General features: G+C 46.4%; 1 long non-coding RNA gene and 5 other non-coding genes across 6 annotated transcripts in view; all 6 read left to right on the plus strand.

The window, feature by feature from the left end:
* The first annotated feature begins 14,844 nt into the window (after positions 1–14,844).
* The window catches only part of LOC144754259 (uncharacterized), a 35,863-nt gene continuing 29,508 nt past the window's right edge, over positions 14,845–21,199 (plus strand). The window contains exons 1-5 of the long non-coding RNA XR_013594685.1: positions 14,845–14,890; positions 15,825–15,950; positions 16,446–16,472; positions 20,604–20,659; positions 20,875–20,911. This is a non-coding gene — a long non-coding RNA (uncharacterized LOC144754259). The remainder of the gene's footprint in view (positions 14,891–15,824; positions 15,951–16,445; positions 16,473–20,603; positions 20,660–20,874; positions 20,912–21,199) is intronic.
* On the plus strand, positions 15,677–15,752 carry LOC144780754 (small nucleolar RNA SNORD79). The gene has a single exon (XR_013600768.1). It is a non-coding gene; the product is annotated as a small nucleolar RNA SNORD79 (small nucleolar RNA).
* On the plus strand, positions 16,278–16,361 carry LOC144780933 (small nucleolar RNA snR60/Z15/Z230/Z193/J17). The gene has a single exon (XR_013600841.1). It is a non-coding gene; the product is annotated as a small nucleolar RNA snR60/Z15/Z230/Z193/J17 (small nucleolar RNA).
* LOC144781084 (small nucleolar RNA SNORD78) lies at positions 19,616–19,678 on the plus strand. Its single transcript, XR_013600870.1, has one exon. It is a non-coding gene; the product is annotated as a small nucleolar RNA SNORD78 (small nucleolar RNA).
* Positions 20,724–20,799, plus strand: LOC144780898 (small nucleolar RNA SNORD47). The gene has a single exon (XR_013600828.1). It is a non-coding gene; the product is annotated as a small nucleolar RNA SNORD47 (small nucleolar RNA).
* On the plus strand, positions 21,070–21,149 carry LOC144780922 (small nucleolar RNA SNORD74). Its single transcript, XR_013600836.1, has one exon. It is a non-coding gene; the product is annotated as a small nucleolar RNA SNORD74 (small nucleolar RNA).

Raw genomic sequence — 21,199 nt, forward strand, 5'->3', positions numbered from 1 at the left:
CGATGGAGAGTAGTCCTCACGGCTAGGCAGAGAAGGCAGGTGGAGGGGACAGCACGTGCGTGTGGGGAGGGTAAGGGCGAGATGGGACTGGAGAGAGTGCCTGCCAGGGCGAGGTGAACCTTACAGCAGATGGGGTCTCGGAGTAACCTTCCGCCGATCTGTAAGTCAGCCTTGTCTTCGCTCACTCCACAGTTAGGGGAAGTGCGACCCACCCAGCAAAATGCGTTTCGAGGCCCCGTCAGGTGCGAAGCACTATAAATGCATCGACTAAAAGGCGGCACTTTTCCAAAATGCAAACATAAATGTGCACCTTAAGATTAGGCAGCAACATCGACACATAGGTACAGCGTTCTACAACATCGAGTTTACTGGGTGCTCCCTCAGGCCCCGGGCAGAGCTGATTTCGTGGGGAAAGCGTTGTGCTCCTGCGCCATCTGAGCGGAGCTGTACAGGCCAGGGGTCATCTGTTTTTTTCACTGTAAATGTAGACCCTAGATAAATGAATTCCAAAAGCCCAGGGCAGGGACACCTTCATGCTGTACAGCGAGGAAGGATGTGTGTGAAATACTTATGAAAAAGCTTGCAGAAGCAGCCAGTGGCGCGGAAAAGGGGCGTGGGACCCCAGGCAAGCAATGTGCACCTTCAGATTAGGCAGTAAAATCGACATGGGTACACCATCGAGCTTCTGTGCCAATGAAACTACTGCACAGCTAATAGCTAGGCCCCTAAATACGGTCCGTATCTGTCAAGTCACTGGCAAATCTGGGTTAAGCATCATCAAATTAATTGGTTTTCAATTTCTATAGCTCCGTTCTCGACCACCCAATAAGCCCCCATCTACCATTAATGTATAGCGGCGAGTGCTTGTTCTTGTTTCTTCTCTCTCGGCCTCTACAAATATGTAGGTTTTGTTATTCAGACCTTTCATACATTAAAAATGTCGCCACACAACACTGTAATAAACCGGGGAAGTGTGATTAAGCACCATGGGGGACACTAGCGGGCCCCCCGCTCAGCAGCGCCATGAAGGAGAAGCAACAGTCTGCAAATTAAAAGATGCATATCCAGGGTTACTCGGAATGAAAGATTTAAAAATACCAGATACCAGTTTTAACCGACAATATGCACTTTATACTGCATGACGTAATCGCCCAACTCCACGATGACGTCCTTTGCCCAGATTTCTTGTTAAAACTGGGAACAAGGTCAGGGTCTTAAAAAACACACAACTAAGCTCTTTCCACAAACGAACAAAGCAAACACGAGCTCTGAGGTGGAGAAGCGGCAGGCTGCCTCTAAGTGGGTGTCGGAAGAAGTGTTTGTCAGCATTACTAATACCCCTCACCTCCAGATACAACTGCCAGAGAACAGACCAGACTCAAACCGGCCTGAGCTGCTCCGGCCCCAGTAACACCTTCCCACTCCCAAAGTTCGCACTTCAGCACTGCTCACACACAGTGACCACTGCTAAGTGCTGAATCCTGTTGATGGGACCGGACTTCCCTCCCCTCCACTTACTGAATAGAGCCCACCATCGACCTCAGACCACGCCCATGAATCCCGCATATAATCTCCAACCTAAAACTGGACCTCGAGCAGCTGCACATAACCCCTCCATAGACCCCACCCTTGTTATTTGGAAATCTATTTTCTTTATTTCCCATCTCAGGTGGGATTACAATTAATTCTCTTTCATCTGGGAGAGGAAACGTAGTAAAAAAAAAACACAGACACACCAAGTGTTCCACCTGGTCTCTCTAAGGAGAAACCATTCAGTCAAACGATCTGAGTGGAGAAGGGGACAAGTTTTTACTTTTTTACAAGCAGTATGTAAGCACGGCCTGGTAGAGCCTTTGTGGCGCTTTACCATGTGCAAGTATGAACGAATGTATGAATTTTGAGCTGGAGGAGTGGACTAGTTGTAACTCACACTTATGCCTCATTTTACCCGGAGATAATGTGTAACATGACCAGCAACTGACAGACTTTATGGCTGTTGTGAGTTCTGGCAGCTCTTAGCCACAAGTGAATACACATCAGAAACCCAGATTATTCTTTTTAAAGGCATTACTGTAAACGGATTATAGTGCAGAATGGAAAAAACAAAACAACCCTTATTATGACATGAGTCTGTGTGCCATGTCAGCTAGACTAGTGCCCTTCCATTCTTGGTGCTTTGTGACAATTTTAAGATCTTCTTAGAGTTTCTTGTTGCTCAAATGGTAGTAATTCCTGATAATTATATGTTTTCCTCGTCTCCATTGCTTTATTTTTGCTCATGAGAAAGTGTCACTCATAGTCATTGAAATGTCACTCATAATTACACTGAAATTATGAAAATGTCACACATAGCAATCTGAAAACTTGGCAGGTATGAGGCCACACACAGGGCAGTATAAATCTGCAGTTCCAAAGGCTGTTAAGCCACATCTTGTTTCCAGTAGCAATGGACAGTATTCATTGTTTTACCAACGGTGTGAGCCTTGGTGTCTTCATCAAACAATACAGTTTAGAGGCAGATATGTGTTACAGGTAGAAAACTCTTAGAGGGCCTGTTTCCATTGGTTGTGTGCTTGGCTTGGTGGTCATTTTGCAACCAAACCAGTTAGAGGATTGGGCAAATTTTTGATATGTTTCTAATGTTTTCTTCTCACTTGTGCTTTAAAATGCTAGATTTGGACCACGTGTTTGCAACAATTTGCTTTAAATATGTGATGTAAAAGCCACCATTTGAATCCATATTTTGCAGTTCGGGCTCGCTTGCTCGTTATACTAGGATATGATTTTTCGCCCCACCACTTTCAAAATCCACCAGCCGCCACTGCCCGTGGATAGTAGGGAAGGTGTTGGAAAGTAAATTAAAACTATTCCCTATCCTAGAGCGCCCCCCAGCGCAAGTCGTTGTAAAAGTTGTGTTGTAATGGTTGCGTCGTAAAGGTACTTCGTTGTAAAAGTTGCGTTGTAACCGCTGTTCCCCCTTTTGGTCTTGCCTCGGCAGCCTTGGTATTTCAGCACATCATGGAAAAGGTATTAGAGAGGGTTGAGGACACAGTGGTTTTCCAAGAAGACATTCTGGTTGCTGTGAAGTGCAAAGCATCACATAATAAAAACCTCACGGAGGTATTGAACAGACTTCAGGAGAAAGGGATTGTTGCAAACAATCTCAAGTGTGTGTTTGGGGTGGAATCCATTGAGTATTTGGGGCATCACATATCAGGTGAAGGGATTGTACCGAGAGAAGGATTGTTTGAGGCCATCGTGAATGCCCGGTGCCCCAAGTGCAAAGATCAAGTATTGTAGTTTTTGGTGTGTGTGAATTTTACACTAAATCTATTGCCAATTTTGCTGCGATAACTGTCCACTTGAGGAAGTTACTTAAGAGGAAGGCCAGTTTTGTATGGGATCAGGTTTGCCAGGATGAATTTGTCCGCATAAAGCAAGAACTTGGGACGTGCAAGATTCTCATGCCTATTGACCCCCACAACCAGTGCAACGTGTCGGTGGATGCGGCTTTGGGGGGCATGATCACCTAGGTCAAGCACACCAAGGAACATATGGTTGGGTTTGCCTCTCGGACGTTACAACAGAGAAGAACTGCTCGGTCATTGAAAGGGAGTTATTGGCTTGCTGCTGGGCGGTTGAAAGGTTCAAGTGCTCTCTGTGGGGCAAGACATTCAAGTTGTTGACTGACCACAGGCCTAAAGAGAAACATTTGGATGGTGAGCTTCAGACCTTTGCCAAGATTGCTGTTGAGCCTATATTGGAGGGTGGCGAAATGATCATATGGGGGGATACGTTGCTTCCCCCTGAGGGCATGCATCATTGGATCAGGTCATGTGGGGCATCTTGGCAAACGAGTACAAAGAGTAGGATTCTTGGTGTTTACTGGTGGCCATCTATGGATCGTCAGGTGGATGATGTTATCAAGGGATGTGTGACATGTTGTACCAGTGACAAAGTTATCAAGATATTCACTCCTCGTGTCCAGGAGGTTGAGCTCCCCAATGGTCCATGGATGAAACTGGCTGTTGATTTTGTGGGTCCCTTCAACACTTTGCCGAACAAGTACAAGTTTGCTTTGGTGGTTGCCGACTATTACAGTAAGTGGTGGGAGGTCCATTTCATGGTTGATCCCAACACCCAGGAGGTTATAAAAAAAATTAAAAGCCTATTTGCCAGGGATGGTTTCCCTAAAGAAATCGTCTGATAATAGGGTACAATTCACGTCCAAGGAAATGTCTGATTTCTGTCTCAATCAGGGATTTTGCATCGCCGTGTGGCTTTATATCACCCACAAGCCAATGGTTTTATTGAGTGCATGAACCGCATTCTTGTTGAGTGTGTGGAGTGGGCAGTTTTCAGTAGGATTGAGAACAAGGAGAAGGTGCAGAGCATATTGTGGGCGCATCGCACTACTCCCAATCAAGCCGTGTGTGGTAGCCCATTTGAGTTGCTGCGTGGGAGAGATGCCACTTTTCACATGTGTCCTGCCTGGATGAGGAAATGGGGTTTGTTTTCCAAGGTTGGGTGCTGTGGATACATCTGCCAGGGCTACTGATCGGGGGTATCTCAAAAGTACCTCCGAAGTTTCTGGGCCTGTTTCCAAGGTCCAAGTGGGTGATTGGGTGAGAATCAAATTACCTTACAGCGCGGCCAAGGGTCTGTCAAAGTTTGATCCTCCTGTTAAAGTGGATGCTACCTTGTGTTTTGCTGTGAGAGGCAACGGGAGGAGCTGATGGAACCTCTCCTGGGTATACAAAATTCCTGGACACATGGTTCTGCGATTGGGGCTCAAGAGTGGTGCTGGCACAGCTATGTTTGGACCTTCTTAGAGAGAGCATGCTAATCCTAAAGCTTTTAGTGATGGCATTATGGATTTATTTTATTTTTTTATTTTCAAGAGTTTTATATAGCGCTGGCTAGACCCGGAGGTATCAGAGCGCTTTACATGTGCATCAGATCATAGTTACAGGTTACATCATAACGAAGGTTACATAGTTCTTAGAGCATGGCCACATAGTTACTGGTAAGGTCGAGATAAACAATAAGCACAAATACGTAAGGGGAGAAGCAGGCAAGGTGAGAGATTCACGGGAGGGGGGTTGGAGCAGGGGAAGTACACAGATAATGAAGGCGGGAAAGAGGACGTTAGGGTGAGAGACACAGCATGGGAAGAGGAGGGGAAGGGTGACTGGTACACAAACCGGTAGACGAGTCAAGGCAAACGTCCAAAGTCCAGTAAGCTGTGATCCCAGGGGAAGTGGTATCACTTCCCTATCTCTGTTGCGAGAGGCTCCCTTTGCGCAGTGGACTCTCTCAGAGAGGTCTCTGAGACTCTAAGACCTACATACTGGATCCTTCCCCAGAAAGGGGAGAGGGAGTGCTTTGGCAAGGGGTGCCATACCATACCTCAAGTGTGAGTGGCTCCCTTGGCGCAGTGGACTCACTCAGCGGGTTCGCTGAGACTCCAGAGTATAAATATTGGATCTTTCCCCAACAAGGGGAGAAGGAGTGCTTAGTCAAAGGGCACAAAGGACAGGGGGTAGGCAGAGTAGCAGGCAAGGGGAGAGAATTCGGGGGAGAGGGGATAGGAGCTAGGGACGAGACAATGAGGAGAGACGAAAGGAAGTCTGTCTAAAGACCGACTTGGTAGGTGACGACCAAGGAGGGAATCCACGGCCCATCTCCCCTATAGCTAAACTAAGTAGCTCCATCGGGCGTCAGACAAAATAGTTCAGTCTCAATACATTAAGAGAGGAGGGAAGGAGAGACATAAATGGAGGGCGGATGCGGTAGGAGACTGCAGGAGAGACGAAAGGAAGTGCAACAATGTGGTTCAACAATATATAGGAAAAGATCAAACAAGAAAACATTATATCAAACAGTCAGCAATACATTAGGGGAGGAGAGAGAGGAGCGAGAAAGTAGTGGGGGGGAAGGGGGAGGGGTAGCGGACAGTACGGGCCACACAGGCGCACACGGGTAGATGGAGGATCGCCATAAATCAGGAGGAAGAAGAGGGCAGGTCAAATGAACAAAGGGAAGGCAGGTCAAATGAACAGAGGGAAGGGAGGGGAGGAGGGAAAGTGAGATTGGCTAGACCCAAAGGTATCAGAGCACTATACATGAGGATCAACAATGTATCAGACAAGGTCAACAATTACACAATACATCAAAAATAATAGGCAATACATTAGGAGAGGAGAGAAAGGAGAGAGAAAAGCATTGGAGGGGCGGGGGAGGTGGGAAAGGGAGGAAAGAGAGAAAAGACAACAAGGAGAGACAAGAGGAAGTCTGTCTAAAGACCGACTGGGTAGGTGACGACCAAGGAGGGAATCCACGGTCCATCTCCCCTATAGCTAAGCCATGTAGCTCCATCGGGCATCAGACAAAATAGTTCAGTCTCAATACTTAGAGAGAGGGGGGAAGGAGAGACATAATAAAAATAAAATAAAATAAAAATAAAAATAAATGGTGGGAGGATGGGGGAAGAGACGACAGGAGAGATGCAAGGAAGTCTGGCTAAAAACCGACTGGGTAGGTGACGTCCAAGGAGGGAAATCCCCGACCTGTCTCCCCTATAGCTAAACTAGGTAGTTCCATCGGGCATCAGAACAAAATTGCTAGCTCTCAATTGACGAGGGAAAATTCGTAGATAAACAGGGTGGGGGCTAGGACAGGTGAGGGCAGAGGTCATTAGCAGGAAAGTGGAGAAGAGTAGAGCGGGGAGGGGTAGCGGACAGGACGGGCCACACAGGCGCACACGGGTAGATGGAGGATCGCCATAAATCAGGAGGAAGAAGAGGGCAGGTCAAATGAACAGGGCTAAGCGAAATACAGTTGCAGGAGTCCAACCGGGGAACTGGGTAGTAGAGCCCCCGGAAAACGCTGCTGGTTCGGTGTAAGTGTAATGGATTCCCATCAGCGCTCTCCCCATTTTTCTCCTCAACTGTCCTTTCCACGTAAGAATGGTAGGAAAAGTATTCCACCTGAACGTTTGGGTCTCTAATATGTAATTCTTGTTATTCTTATGTTATTACATAGGTTCTTTGCTGTTTTTGTTTCTTTATCCTTGCCTTTTATTTTCTGATGGAAGGAAAGGAGATGTTGTAGTCGTTTATCTATTTATCCTGCTTGTCATTCCTTCCTATGGTACCTATTTCTGTCTATGATGTCAGCTCCGTGGTTACAGAATATGTTTGAACATCAGGGACTGTTGCAGTTAGTCCCTGGAAGTTGTGGAGATGAACGGTCAACAAACGTAGTGCTCTTACACTCACCTGCTTTCGTGTAATCACTACACTCAGCTTGGAGGAGATGGTGTGCTTGGTACAACGGACAGGTGTTGATCTCGTGGGGCAGAGTGTTGCATGGTGTTAAATTTCCGTTCTGATCTGATTTCTTCTGGTTTGGCATACAGGACTGTGAATAATTTCAGGTCTGTGGTTTCCAGAGGACTTCTACTGGTCGAAGGTAAACCAGTGGGTGAGCACCTTTTAGTCTGCAAATTAATGAGGGGCATTTGTATGCCCAATCCTCCGAGACCCAAGTACTCATCCATTTGGGATGTGAATGTTGTCTGCAGATTCCTGGAACAATCGCTGGCAAACAGATATTTGTCGCACAAACAGCTTTCTGCTAAACTCACTATGCAGTTATGTCTAATATCATGTCAATGTTCGTGCTCTGGATTTGGTAGGCAGGGTTTTTCCCCAGAAGGTGTTACATCATTCACTATCACTCGTGTAGCAAATCTAATACTAGCTGACCAGAGGGCCGTGGGGAGGGGTAGTCCCTTCAAAAGGAAATCTTTTTGCATTGTTTTTCTGTAGTATTGTTTTATTTGTTTCGATTTAGAAGTTACAGGAGGGCAGAAACTCCTTGAGATATCATTTGCGCTGTATCCTCAGGTAATTGTAGTTCTCTGAACTTACTCAAAGGAAAGGATCAAGTTTTAAGCAAGGAGAGCCATATATTTCACAGAGATTAACTTTTATTTTCAATTGTCTTTGTTGTATAGTAGACGTTTTTCTGGTCCTGAAGAGAAGAATATATTCGAATAGACTTCCTAGAAAGAAAAAGGAGGAAAAGAAGATTAGAAGGAAAAGAGAAAACGAGGGATTGATATAGTAAAAAAGGAAATACAAAACAGAAAGTTGCCTGACCTTATTTCTTTTTCCAAGGGTCACCGGTTCACCAAAGCAGATGGCAAACCCTAGAAGGAAAGAAGAAGTGGCATTAAGGGAAAGAAACCAGAAGTGAAGCAAAGAAACAAACATAAGATTATTGATTGGGAAAGTAACATTGACTCAAGTTCTAAAAAGTAAAGAAAGGAAATTAAAAAAAGAATTGGTGCAGCAAGTCATTTCCAGGAACCTATCACATTGATGGTGTCAGAAGCAGGGTATATTCCATTGACATATGATGGAGACAGTAGTGCATTGCTTGGTGCACGGACAACAGAAACTAGAATGGGCACTGGAGTAATATATTCAGTCAACAGACTTTGAATGGGAGCCATTCTCTGGACATTTAAATTACAAGTTGACTAGCTTCATCAGTTTATTTGAAAGCCAACTACGGGTGGTTATGGGATTATCACAAGCTAGAGGACTTGTACCCGCTGGGCCAGCTATCTCCCTACAGAAATATACATCAGGAGATGATCCAACTACTTTCTTATTGAAATTTGAAAGGGCTGCCAAAGCCAGTCAGTGGCCTGAAGAGAGGAGGGCCAATTATTTAGCCCCTCTGTTGGTAGGGTAAGCGCAAGCAGCGCATCAAGCCACAAATCCAACTGAGGATACTCCATACCAGGAGGTGAAGAGAGTAATCTGAGATAGGCTAGAAGTTGATGAGGAAATCTACCAACTCACTTTTCATAGAGAACGGGGAGCAATAGGATCCTATTCTTTGAAATTAAAGGATGCTGCTGATATATGGCTAAAACACAATAAACGTAATGAAAGGAGGGGTGGAGAATGAACCGCAAAGGTCTCAATGTCAGAGTCTCAAGAATATTGTCTCAGAGACCCTCAACCACACGTTCACAGTCTGCGGCATATATAACCTCTGCTTTGTGTGGTTTGGTGGATAGTATCATCATTGGCTCTGTCACTTGAGTGTCCCATTCTCCAAGTGACATCATAACCTCCACCAGGTGGGAGACTGTCTGGATGTTGACAGTGGTGAGTGAATGAAATCAATCAATCAATCAGAGTACTTGTAAAGCATGCTACTTACCCGTGAGGGTCTCAAGGCACTGAGGGGAGGGGATGCCGCTACTGCTAGAAGAGCCAGGTCTTGAGGAGTCTTCTGAAGGGGAGTAGGTCTTGGGTCTGCCATAGGTGGGTAGGGAGGGTGTTCCAGGTCTTGGTGGGGAGGTAGAAGGATCTGCCACCGGAGGTTGTTCGTTGGATGCGGGAAACAGCGGCGAGGGCGAGGCTGGCGGAGCAGAGCAGGCGGGTGGGGGTGTAGAAGCTGAGTCTGCTGTTCAGGTAGGCTGGTCCGGGATTGTGGAGTGCTTTGTGTGCGTGGGTGAGGAGCTTGAAGGTGATCCTCTTGTTGACGGGGAGCCAGTGCAGGTCTCTCAGGTGGGGTGTGATGTGGCTGCGGCAGGGGACGTTGACGATCAGTCGGGCGGAGGCGTTTTGGATGCGTCGTCGTAGGTATTTGGCTGGGATTCCTGCGTAGAGAACGTTGCCGTAGTCCAGTCTGCTGCTGACGAGGGCCCGTGACACCGTTCTTCTTGTTTCAGTCGGGATCCACTTGTAGATCCTGCAGAGCATGCGGAGGGTGTTGTAGCAGGTGGAGGAGACGGCGTTGACCTGTTTAGACATGGAGAGGGAGGAGTCGAGGATGAATCCTAGGTTGCGTGCATGGTCGGTGGGTGTCGGTGCTGTTCCCAGTGTGGTCGGCCACCAGGAGTCGTCCCAGGCTGAGGGGGTGGGTCTGAGGATGAGAACCTCCGTCTTGTCCGAGTTCAGCTTCAGACGGCTGTTCCCATCCAGTCAGGGACGGCCTTCATTCCCTCATGGAGGTTGGTTTTGGCGGTGTGCGGGTCCTTGGTGAGGGAGAGGATGAGCTGGGTGTCGTCAGCGTAGGAGATGATATTGAGGTCGTGTTGGCGGGCCACTTGTGCGAGGGGGGCCATGTAGACGTTGAACAGCATTGGGCTGTTGGATGAGCCCTGGGGGATGCCACAGATGATGTCGGTGGCCTCGGATCGGAAGGGCGGGAGGCGGACGCTCTGGGTTCTGCCGGAGAGGAAGGACGTGGTCCAGTCAAGGTCCTTCTCTTGGATTCCGGCTTCTAGGAGGCGTGTCTTTAGAATGCGATGGCAGACCGTGTCGAAAGCGGCTGATAGGTCCAGGAGAATGAGGGCTGATGATTCGCCGTTGTCTAGTAGGCCCCTGATGTTGTCTGTGGCGGCAATGAGGGCTGTCTCGGAGCTGTGGTTTCGTCTAAACCCGGACTGGGACGGGTCCAAGATGTTGTTGTCTTCCAGCTGGCGGGCCAGTTGCATGTTGACGATTTTCATGATGACCTTCGCCGGGAACGGGAGCAGGGAGATGGGCCGGAAGTTCTTGAGGTCCTTGGGGTCCGCCTTGGGCTTCTTGAGGAGGGCGTTGATTTCGGCGTGTTTACAGCTTTCTGGGAATGTCGCTGTTTCGAAGGAGATGTTGATGACCTTACGTAGTTGGGGTGCGATGGCAGCGTCTGATTTGTTGAATACGTGGTGTGGGCACGGGTCTGACGGAGATCCTAAGTGGATGGAGTTCATGACCTTGCGTGTCTCGCTGTCGTTGACGTTGGACCAGGTCAGGCGGTTGGCGCTGGTGGTGTTCACAGGGGAGGTGGGGTCTGGCGTAGTGGGGGCGGTCATGGTGTTGAAGCTGTCATGGATGTCAGCGATCTTGCTGTGGAAGAAGATGGCCAGTGAGTTGCACAGTTCTTGTGAGGGCGGTATGTCGTTGGCGTTGGCGCTGGTGTTGGAGAGTCCCTTTACAATCCGAAAAGCTCTTTGCTGTTGTGTGCGTTGTTATCCAGGCGGTCTTTGAAGGAGGATCTCTTGGCTAATCTGATGAGGTGGTGATGTCTGCGGTTGGCATCCTTGTGGGTTGCGTGGTTGTCCGGAGTGCGTTCGTGGAGCCGTATCTTCCCCAGTTTCTGGCATGCGTGTTTGGAGGTCTGCAGCTCGTCGGTGAACCAGGTAGATCTCTTGCTGGCGTGGTTGTTGGAGGGTTTCTTGAGTGGGGCGAGGGTGTTGGCACAGTCGTCGATCCACCGTCTGAGGTTGCAGGCTGCGGTGTCTGGGTTGGTGGGTTTTGGGCGAGGGTGGTGATCAGCTGGTCTTCGGTGACTTTGCTCCAGCAGCCGCGAGGTAGCTGTTGGGTGCGGTGGTGCGTGGTTGGTTTATTGAAGGTGAAATGGATGCAGCGGTGGTCGGTCCAGTGGAGTTCAGTAGTGTGGTCGAAGGTGACGTGAGTGCGTGTTTAAGTTGCACATTTTATCTGGTAATAATCTACAGCCTGCTTTCAAAAAATGTTCTAAGTACAGTCTAACTTAAGTGTTTTTTCCTCCTATTGCGTGTTTCTGGAAACCTTTGTGACTTGAATATTTTGCAGGAAATTCAGAGCAGCAGAGGATGTTCCAAATATAGTTCTGTATAAGTAGCGTGACTGTTAGAATCACGAACACCTGAAAAAGCTGCCCTTTAAGGAAATGTGTGCAGTCTGCGTTGGACATAACGGAAAAGAAGGAAGCTTTTCAGCGTTGGACATAACGGAAAAGAAGGAAGCTTTGTCCATTGTTTATATTGTATTGAAGTTATGGGTGTTTGTCAAATTTAGTATTATAAAGAAGGACTCGCAGCATGTGTAATTTGAGACTGACTTGTGCTTCTCTTATGGTGCGGTACAAAAGGGGGTGGTGATGGACGGAGCATCTGAGCCAATCAAACACTCACACGAAGTCAAAAGATCTGGGTTTGATCCATCACCGTTCTTTAGCCCACTCTGCCACCCCAGTTCAGACATGGCTATATGCAAATCAGTCTGACCCTGTGCCTCATGGGAACAGTCCAGCCCGGACTGCCAAGCCATGTCTTCCCTGGACCGAAAACAAGCTTCCGAGGACCGGTTTCTGGCATTCCAGCCGTCTTCAGCCCGGCTTGCTTGAATCCAGTGGCAAAGTGAGCAAGGGACTCACGTCTGAGCATACCCTGCCCCACTTATGGCGGCCAAAGCGGTACAAAAGGGGGTGGTGATGGACGGAGCATCTGAGCCAATCAAACACTCACACCCAGTCAAAAGATCTGGGTTTGATCCATCACCGTCCTTTAGCCCACTCTGCCACCCCAGTTCAGACATGGCTATATGCAAATCAGTCTGACCCTGTGCCTCATGGGAACAGTCCAGCCCGGACTGCCAAGCCATGTCTTCCCTGGACCGGAAACAAGCTTCCGAGGACCGGTTTCTGGCATTCCAGCCATCTTCAGCCCGGCTTGCTTGAATCCAGTGGCAAAGTGAGCAAGGGACTCACGTCTGAGCATACCCTGCCACACTTATGGCGGCCAAAGCGGTACAAAAGGGGGTGGTGATGGACGGAGCATCTGAGCCAATCAAACACTCACACTCAGTCAAAAGATCTAGGTTTGATCCATCACCGTTCTTTAGCCCACTCTGCCACCCCAGTTCAGACATGGCTATATGCAAATCAGTCTGACCCTGTGCCTCATGGGAACAGTCCAGCCCGGACTGCCAAGCCATGTCTTCCCTGGACCGGAAACAAGCTTCCGAGGACCGGTTTCTGGCATTCCAGCCGTCTTCAGCCCGGCTTGCTTGAATCCAGTGGCAAAGTGAGCAAGGGACTCCAGTCTGAGCATACCCTGCCACACTTATGGCGGCCAAAGCGGTACAAAGGGGGGTGGTGATGGACGAAGCTTTTGAGGGTGCAACAGGTTACGGTAGAATTACAGACACAAATGTATGTTGACATGTCTCCCTTGTCTCTTGGTCTTCTGAAAAAAACACAAAGTGTATAAGAACAGATCAGACAGCAATACTGTCAGTTACAAGGAGGCACTCATGCCCTTTGACATGACAGGTAACAACACTTCCTAATTAGTAACAACGCAGGGAGCATCACTTTCCTTCACAGGCACATACAGAAATCTCTCCTTGCAGAGTGTAGGGTGCCAGGCATTAAAGCCTCCTTACAGGGGAGGCAGCACCACAGCACCATTTCAAGGAAAGTTGCCCAACTGCTTTCTCACAGGGCAGAAATTACTACTACTCAATCACAGAACAAGCAGCAGGACTGCCTCCTATCTCACAGAGCAGGCATTCATTGCATGAGAAAGGGCAGGAAGAAAACACTGTTTCATGGACTCCAGTGCAGGAACCTTGCAGGGTAGGCACTACTACCTCACTCATGATGCAGGCAACACCGCTGCCATCTTATTCACAGGGTGAAACTACTAATCACTCCGTCAAAGGACAAACATCAGTGTCCCACAAAGGCAGATATCACAACAGCCTCTTCTCAGGGCAGACCTGCAGAGAAGTGAACTACCATAAGAGTGGAAAATACTAGATATAAGAGTAGGAGCAAGATGGCGGCTGCTTGAACGCTGCGCGAGCCGCCCGCTCCTGTTCACCGTTATTATTTATAGCTCTGGTGACATTTAAACAATGCAGACAGTGCTGCTATTTGCGATCTAAAAGCTGGAGACCCATCTTAAAGAAAACATCTTCTTGGTGCTTATTGAAGCCAGAAAGCTTACCCTACTCTTGTTCCGTACCACTGCAGAGGTGCTTGGTGGGTTTGGGTCCTGGGCTTTGCCGAGCCAGCTGACTGCGATGCCCCCGCAATGAATAAGGCGGCCAAGGATCGCAGTCACCGATGCGAATGTGGAGTGTCTACAGGGGGTCGGGGATCCTCCCTTAACCAGAAAATGCTGGTTGTGCAAAAGTTGGATGACGTGGTAGCCCCGCTGAGAAGCGTGAAGGGATGACGCCGCCTGCAAAAAATAAACTGAAGGGGACGCGGTCTAGTGTTGAACTGCTAAGAGGGAAGCAGGCAGTCAGTCATGACGGAGATCTTAGGACGCGAGTGGTGCGCGCGCATGACGATAAAAGTGAAGGCGAAACCTAAACTATGAACCTGGAACAAACAGAGAAGATATGCGAAATTAAAACACGCAAAAGATACGGCATGAGGGAGTGTGCGAGAGCGACAGTAAGGCATGAACAACGGGGTGGTGAGGGGACGAAAGGCACAAGCATTGCCTGCGAAAGTAAAAGTGATCGCGATCAAGCGCGGTGGCCGCTAGAAGCGATCTGTGGTGGGGGAGGGGGAGAAGAGGGAGTTGGGAGAGGAGGAAAGACAGATGGCGGTTGCGCATGCACGCAAGGTTGAGGCCACCAAAAACCTGTGGTGGCCCTTTCAAAAGCCGCTTACTAAATGTCTCGCAGGTCAGAGCAGGAGCTGGCTCAGGCGAGACCTGAAAATATTTACATTTACAAAGCCAATAGCTGTGGGAGCCTGCTGCCTTAGGTCTGGGTGGGGGCGCCCCCTCTCCTTAAAAAAAATCAGCATACAAGAGCCATCCAGCCCAAAAATAAATCATCTACAATTTAAGGTTCACGCTTTCAAACGGGAAAAAATGTCGCCCAAGTATGCGTGAAATACCTCAATCTGGCCACACTTAGATACATTGAGCACGACATTTGTGGGCAAATTGAGCACGACATTTGTGGGCTGCGACCGTAAGACAGAGGACGTATTACGCAATTACGTCACAAACACGGCCCTTAAAAGGCGTCTCCACGCGTTCAGCATTCTCTTTTCCGCTTTGCTGCAAGCGTGAGAGACACCGTGTCAAGGGGTAAGTCGACTGCCGCCCGCTATAGCGCGTAGTTGCTCATGCTTTCTTTACATTGTAGGCGCAGTTATTGAGGTGGTGATTCTACTGCACCCGGGCTAGACAAGGGTTCACGTGGTCAGGATGAATGTGGATTTTAGGGTTCAATTATCGGCCAGTCGCATCATGGCGGTGGGAGTCACCATTGTAGCCGATAGCCGAGATCAATGTAGACGATGTAAACGCACGCTTTTAAGTGTGCATCGATTGTGATGTTAGTATCTTTAAACTGTTTCGTCTGAGAGCTGCAGCATTACATGGCTCTAATGAAGGATTTATACACCACTTTTTATTTAAAATATTTTTCCGTTCATATTTTAAACTATTTTGGAGCATTCACCTGTACAACGATAATTCAAAGGAATTAAATTTAGGATTTTCGGCAGTTACTGTTCTTAATGTTCACGTTTTAGCCAGTCGTTCTCTGCCTGATTAAATTTTGCTGAACGCCGAGTGCTGCTGCAACTCGGGAATGTGGTGTAACAAGGTGTGAAACTTGTGTGGGGTTATGTCAAGATTGCGTCGACGGGCTTCCGCACGGTCTCCGCAACTTTCGCACTTTTTAGGGTCAGGCATATAGTAAAGTTGACTTAGCCTGTGATGTAAGACCAGTGGACACTTTTATTCCTGACCGCATGATCAACGATAGCTCTCGTGTTTAATTTGTATTACCAGAAATATGGGACTTGATCGTGTATTATGGAATGGTTTTACAATTGCATTCTGTTTTGTAATTACAGTCTAGCTCTGTGCTGCTTATGATGACTTTTAAACAAATGGGAATCTCTCTGATAAAGGATGAGGGATACACTTGTAGCTGAAAGTGCACAGGGCTGACTGACGTGGAAATGTGCCCGTGGATAACGTGCTCACTAAAATACCACTTTAATAATTGCAGGTCCACAATTGCTGGAAATTTCACCGGGTCTGAGATGACCGAGAAAAAGCTGGTTAAAATGCCAGTGGGCTGCCAATGGCCCTGGCTGGATGTGGTGCTGGAGAAACCCATCCCCGGATGAAGCTGGTAAGTGTGTTGGTGAAAGGTGTTGTAATATTTCTCGGGACAGTTTGTTTTCCTCACTAGCTTGATATGGCTACTTCGTTGATAAAAGGCATGTAATTTTACTTAATCGTTTTTACTTGTCACTCTATCAGAAGTACAGTTATCACCAGAGGGATCTTTGCATGAAACTTCATGAATCCCTCGAGGCGTATGTGCTGCTTGCTAGCCTCTGCCCTAGTTAAACGACTGCTCAGGCAGGATTACTTTGTTTCTTGGAGGTTACCTACCTGCATGTAGTACTGTTCGGTGTGCTGCATTAGTGTAAGACGCGGTCGGTCTGCGCCGAGATCGATACAATGATGATCACATAGTTCAGCAGATGAACAGTGGTGAATAAGAGCTCTTGTCTTTCGCTCCTATCTGATGTATCGATGGTTTGTGGGCCGTGGCCAAAGCAGCAGATGGTGTGTAATGTGTGCAGGAAAACTAATGCAGACCGTGTCCTTTTCATTTCAGCCTCCAAGGAAAGGGGAGTGATCGAAGGTAAGTTTCTTCTCTAGTTTAGAACATGTAGGCCGCTGTTACAGCCAGTTTGTGGCGAACTAGCAGTAGCTCACAAACCTTCAGAGTACCTCACAGCCATGTGTTAATGTTTAACCAAGAACTGTAATGGAAGTACTGCCCTCCCTCCTCTTTCCAAGTTAAGGCTATGTTTAATTAACGTTATTGGAATGCAACTAGCGGGGCCTCATAAGCTGTGCTCTACTAGGATTTATGACCCATGTGTGCGTCAGTTTCCGAACTTGATCACCTACTTATTTACCTCTTGAATAAGTCCTCCCCCCCCCCCCCCAACTCGATAGTGGAGCATGTGAACAAAACCCTTTTAAATGAGAACGTAAATAAAGTTATCTAAATTAACTTATTTACAAACGGGCATCTTGCGCCTAGTAGCTGGTAAACACTTATAACTGAAACTGCGTTTTCTTTTAAACTGGAGAAATTCAGAGGGAAGACAAATATTTCTGATACATTAAAGTCTTAATATTTTTCTCTACTTTACACTAAGCCAGTTATGTCCTAATGTATCATGGGTCATTAACGTTAACCCCCATAACAAACTACCGTTTCCCTCTTTTAAATATGGTGCCATGTCTACAGGCCCCTTGGCTTAAAATGCCTACTGTCTGAAGACTATCACATGGGAGAATTGAAATTGTGAGTTTTATGTAATGCTTTTAAACAAAGTCAACTCAGTTATTTATGCACAGCAGGAATCTTCCTCCCAATGGCTGGTAGACATGCTGCCATATTTATAATTGAAAAATACTTTTAAGGGAAGACCTTGTGATCTCTGCACAATTTTGCATTACATTTTTCTGTACTTAACATTTTTACTATTTAAAAAAATGTTGGTGCTGTACACCTACATCCCATTCATTCGCACTCACTGACGCATGGCAGCGCTAGCATATTACCCTTTATACACATATTTTGTTTAAACCATAGTATCCAGCTCCATGGGTTTTAGGTTTAAAGTACGTGAAGCTGGTCGTGTCTAGTAACCATGCAGGAGTTACTTGGCATTCAATAGCTCACAAGTATTCTCATTGATCAGAAGTAGCTATTTATAAAAGTAGCTATTTTTATAGCAAAGTTGGAGAACTCTGTTCTAGACTTTCCTATTGTGTTTTTAAAGTACCTCGGGTCTCGTAACTTTTCTGTAGTGCGTTACTTCAGATCAGTGGCTCTTCATGAGCTACTGAAGGTTAAGCAACTTGTGCTTTGTTACCAGATGCCCCTCGCAAAGCTTAATTAACTTGAAGCACAATGTCCATAGAGCCAGATACTATGGTTTGAACAAAATACTTTGAGGGACCTATGACAGGTCTGCCATTTGTAAGTGAGAGCGTGGTCTTTAAGGGGTGTTATGAACATGCATATAGGTGTTCAGGTGACAGTCTGTATTTGGCACATGATGTACCATTTGCACATGATGTACCATTTGCCGTGTATTGCATCATTGCACATGTAAAACGCAAATGGGAGAAAATTGAAGTGCTGAAATGTCCTGCAAAACTTTTGTGTATGGAGCAAATATCTGCACTTCAAATTTCTCACTCTTAAAGGCTGTATTTCACTTGAGTATGGCACTGTTAAGAATATCAAACTGTAGAGTTAAATTTAAATGGTTTCCGTATAGGTCACCACTTTGTTTTTCTCAAACGAGCATCGTTACCAGTAGCCTATAGGGTGCCATATTTACAAGTGGGGAAACAATAGTTTAAAACACTTAGGGGCATATTATCAACAAATAGCGATATTTATCGCTAAGTAGGGTTAGACAATTTTTTTTTATCGCTAAGCATCGCCTATTTTTATCGCTTAGGAACCTTGCTATTATCGAGGTTTATCTCCTAAGCGATAAAAATCGGCCGAAATGCATGAATATCGCTGAAAAGTCAGCGATATTCATGCATTATCGAGCTAATGCTCTTAGCCATGTTATCCACCTCCCGTTGGATAACATGGCTAAGAACTGCTTAGGGGCAGGTGTTAGCTTTTGGGGATATTCGCGGCTAGCGCGAATATCTCAAAGTTGATAATAGGAGATAGCGATGTTAGCGACTGTTTCCAGTCGCTAACATCTTGGCACGCCCACTTTGCATGTCATTAGTGATAAATATCACTGACATGCAAAGTGGGGCCCAAGATGGTTGCTATCTCCTACTAGCTGTCGCTAACTGGTGTCAGCGACAGCTTGGTAATAGGGAGATAATTTTATCTCCGCTTTCTTGGCTTTTAAAGCCAAAAAATTGGAGATAAACCCCCTTGATAATATGCCCCTAAGGGCCTTATCAAGTTTTTCATGGACTGCCAGACTCATGGGAGAGCGCCGTGGACTTCAGTCCTAGGGCAGCATAAAAAGCTCATTACTGCACTCTTGTAGGACTACCGCTCTGCCTACCTAACCACTATGCCTACCAAACAACGATTTGTATTGTAATCTGGTGGGCTGGCGGCATTCTGGTTTGGTGGCACAAGAGCAGGGCAGTTCGTACTGGAAAACACTTATTCAGGCCCGAAGATCTAATTTGCTTAATTGGGTGAAGAAAGAAATGGTTACTTGCCGTTAAATAGACATTTTAAATTTAGAAAACCTTTTCTACTTTAATTGCTTTTTCGGTTATACATGTAGCAGTGTCCACTGCCCACTAGGAGCAGAAGCCTTACTGCTTGTAAATTCCACACTTTGAGATAGGAGAATTAAACTAAAGAGTTAATCGTTAGGGTAACTTAATTTTAATTTTCTCATTAAAAAGCATTTATAAAGTTCATTCCTCAAGCTCCAATATTTAGTTGGCAATTACTTTTATTTTAGAGTTACGAAACTCAGTGCTCTAGTTCACTTCTGTGCCCCAGCATGACCCTAAATCTGAATAAGCACTGATCACATCAGGCTGTATATAGCAGACCATTAAAATGAAGTAGAGCCAACCCCCTCTCCAAATTAAAAAAAGCATGTGACCCTGTGCTTAATTAAAAGTGAGCTGCTCTGAAGGTGTCTGGGAGCTACTAGTAGCTCGCGGCTGACTGGTTGGATACCTGTTTGCATATTTGACACAGCAGCCATCATGAGTGAGTTTCTACCACTTAAAATTCTGATCAAATAGAGCACTTCTTGGTTTAAATGATGCTGATAAATGTCTGACCTGAACACCCATGTTGATAAAATGCAGACTGATACACCTAGAGGTGCTCTAGCATGAACCGTATGTACAATGGTATAAGTCATTGAATTACTTGGGACAAGTCTGCCACATGAGCCTGCCTGACACTTGCAACTTGCTTTTTCATTCCTGTGACTCTTTGCTGCTCCGAGAGGCTTTCATTTTTACAATCGTAGCATCACGGTGTCTGTACCCATGTGAGCAATTGTACAAAGAGTGCCTTAGCAAACGGCCTTGAGGGTGTACCTCTGGTATACCCATTGTATTGCTTGCCCTCATTACCTTTACATGCAGGCCTTGAGGAGTAGCTTAATGTTACATACACCATAGACCAACATGTAAAAATAGGATAGTTGTTGTGTTACCTATTTATACATGTAACGATGTAGTCTACTAATTCAGAGAATTTGATTGGATAACACATGTTTGGTACTCATAAGAAAATCGGGGCACGGTGAAATAAATGTGTCCTATGATCACCTAACTTTGTCAAGCTGGGATAGATGGTGCCTTTAATAGAGGTACAATATTGTAGGGAATTATGAAGAATAAACTACACCCATCTTGCTAGTTCACGTAATTGATCTCGCACACATGGTGTGAATGGGCCACAGTGCTCAGGTGATTGCTTTTGGACCACGCCTTCAGTGTTCAAGTTCTGTTTATTACAGCCCTGGTGAAGTCTGTCATACCAGTGACTTAACTTGTATGACAGACTTGACGAAAATATGTGGTGGGTGTAACCTACCAGTATTTAGTTGGCTCCTGCCTTGCTATGTCCCCCTAGCATTGGCACTTCTAATGGGTCTGGAAATGTGCATGCCCTTTGTGCCAGCATGAATAGGCGCATCAAATCCAGACATGGTAGCTTTGTCAATGCTTGTTTTAGCTTTATGGTTGCTACAGCATGCGACTTACCTGTTTTTTTTTTTTTTTTTTTTAGACCAACCTACATCAGTTGGCGCAACAAGTGGCGACTTCAACTGGCTTCTACTGCAGGTATAAAAGCAAATCTCTTGTCGCATGTGCTTGCATTGTAATGGGCACTTTTAAACTGACGTGTAACCCATGATGAAACCGATTCTGCCATATGACTTTTGCTGATTCTACCCCATACCGTTCCATTGTTATCTGAGGTTACTTTTTGTGGCGTTGATATTAAACTGATCCGTATTATTGCAGTTGCTAATGTTGTACTTGCCTGTTTCTTGTAGGATCCTGCCTGACTTAGCTGCCACACTGGCCTTTGACGTAAATTGCTATTTTTTCATACCATATAACACCAGTGAATTATCGTGGGGTTGACATTGGTACCAAAGTTGACTTGCCATGGCCTGTGATGCTCTTATCTGTGAAGCGTTCTGGGTGGGAGCAATAAAGTTTCTAGGAGTGTTAACTGTGTCCACAGCCAAGTCTGCAGATGATGATAAATATGTTGGTAGGGACATCTGATTAAGTGTGAAGATTACCAACGTCTCTGAGCAGGTTGCACGCTGGTATGTGGGTTAGTCTTTAGTTTAACGTGCTTTCTTCAACCCC

This window comes from Lissotriton helveticus, chromosome 1_1 (genome assembly GCF_964261635.1).
Source record: "Lissotriton helveticus chromosome 1_1, aLisHel1.1, whole genome shotgun sequence".
NCBI classification, from domain to species: domain Eukaryota; kingdom Metazoa; phylum Chordata; class Amphibia; order Caudata; family Salamandridae; genus Lissotriton; species Lissotriton helveticus.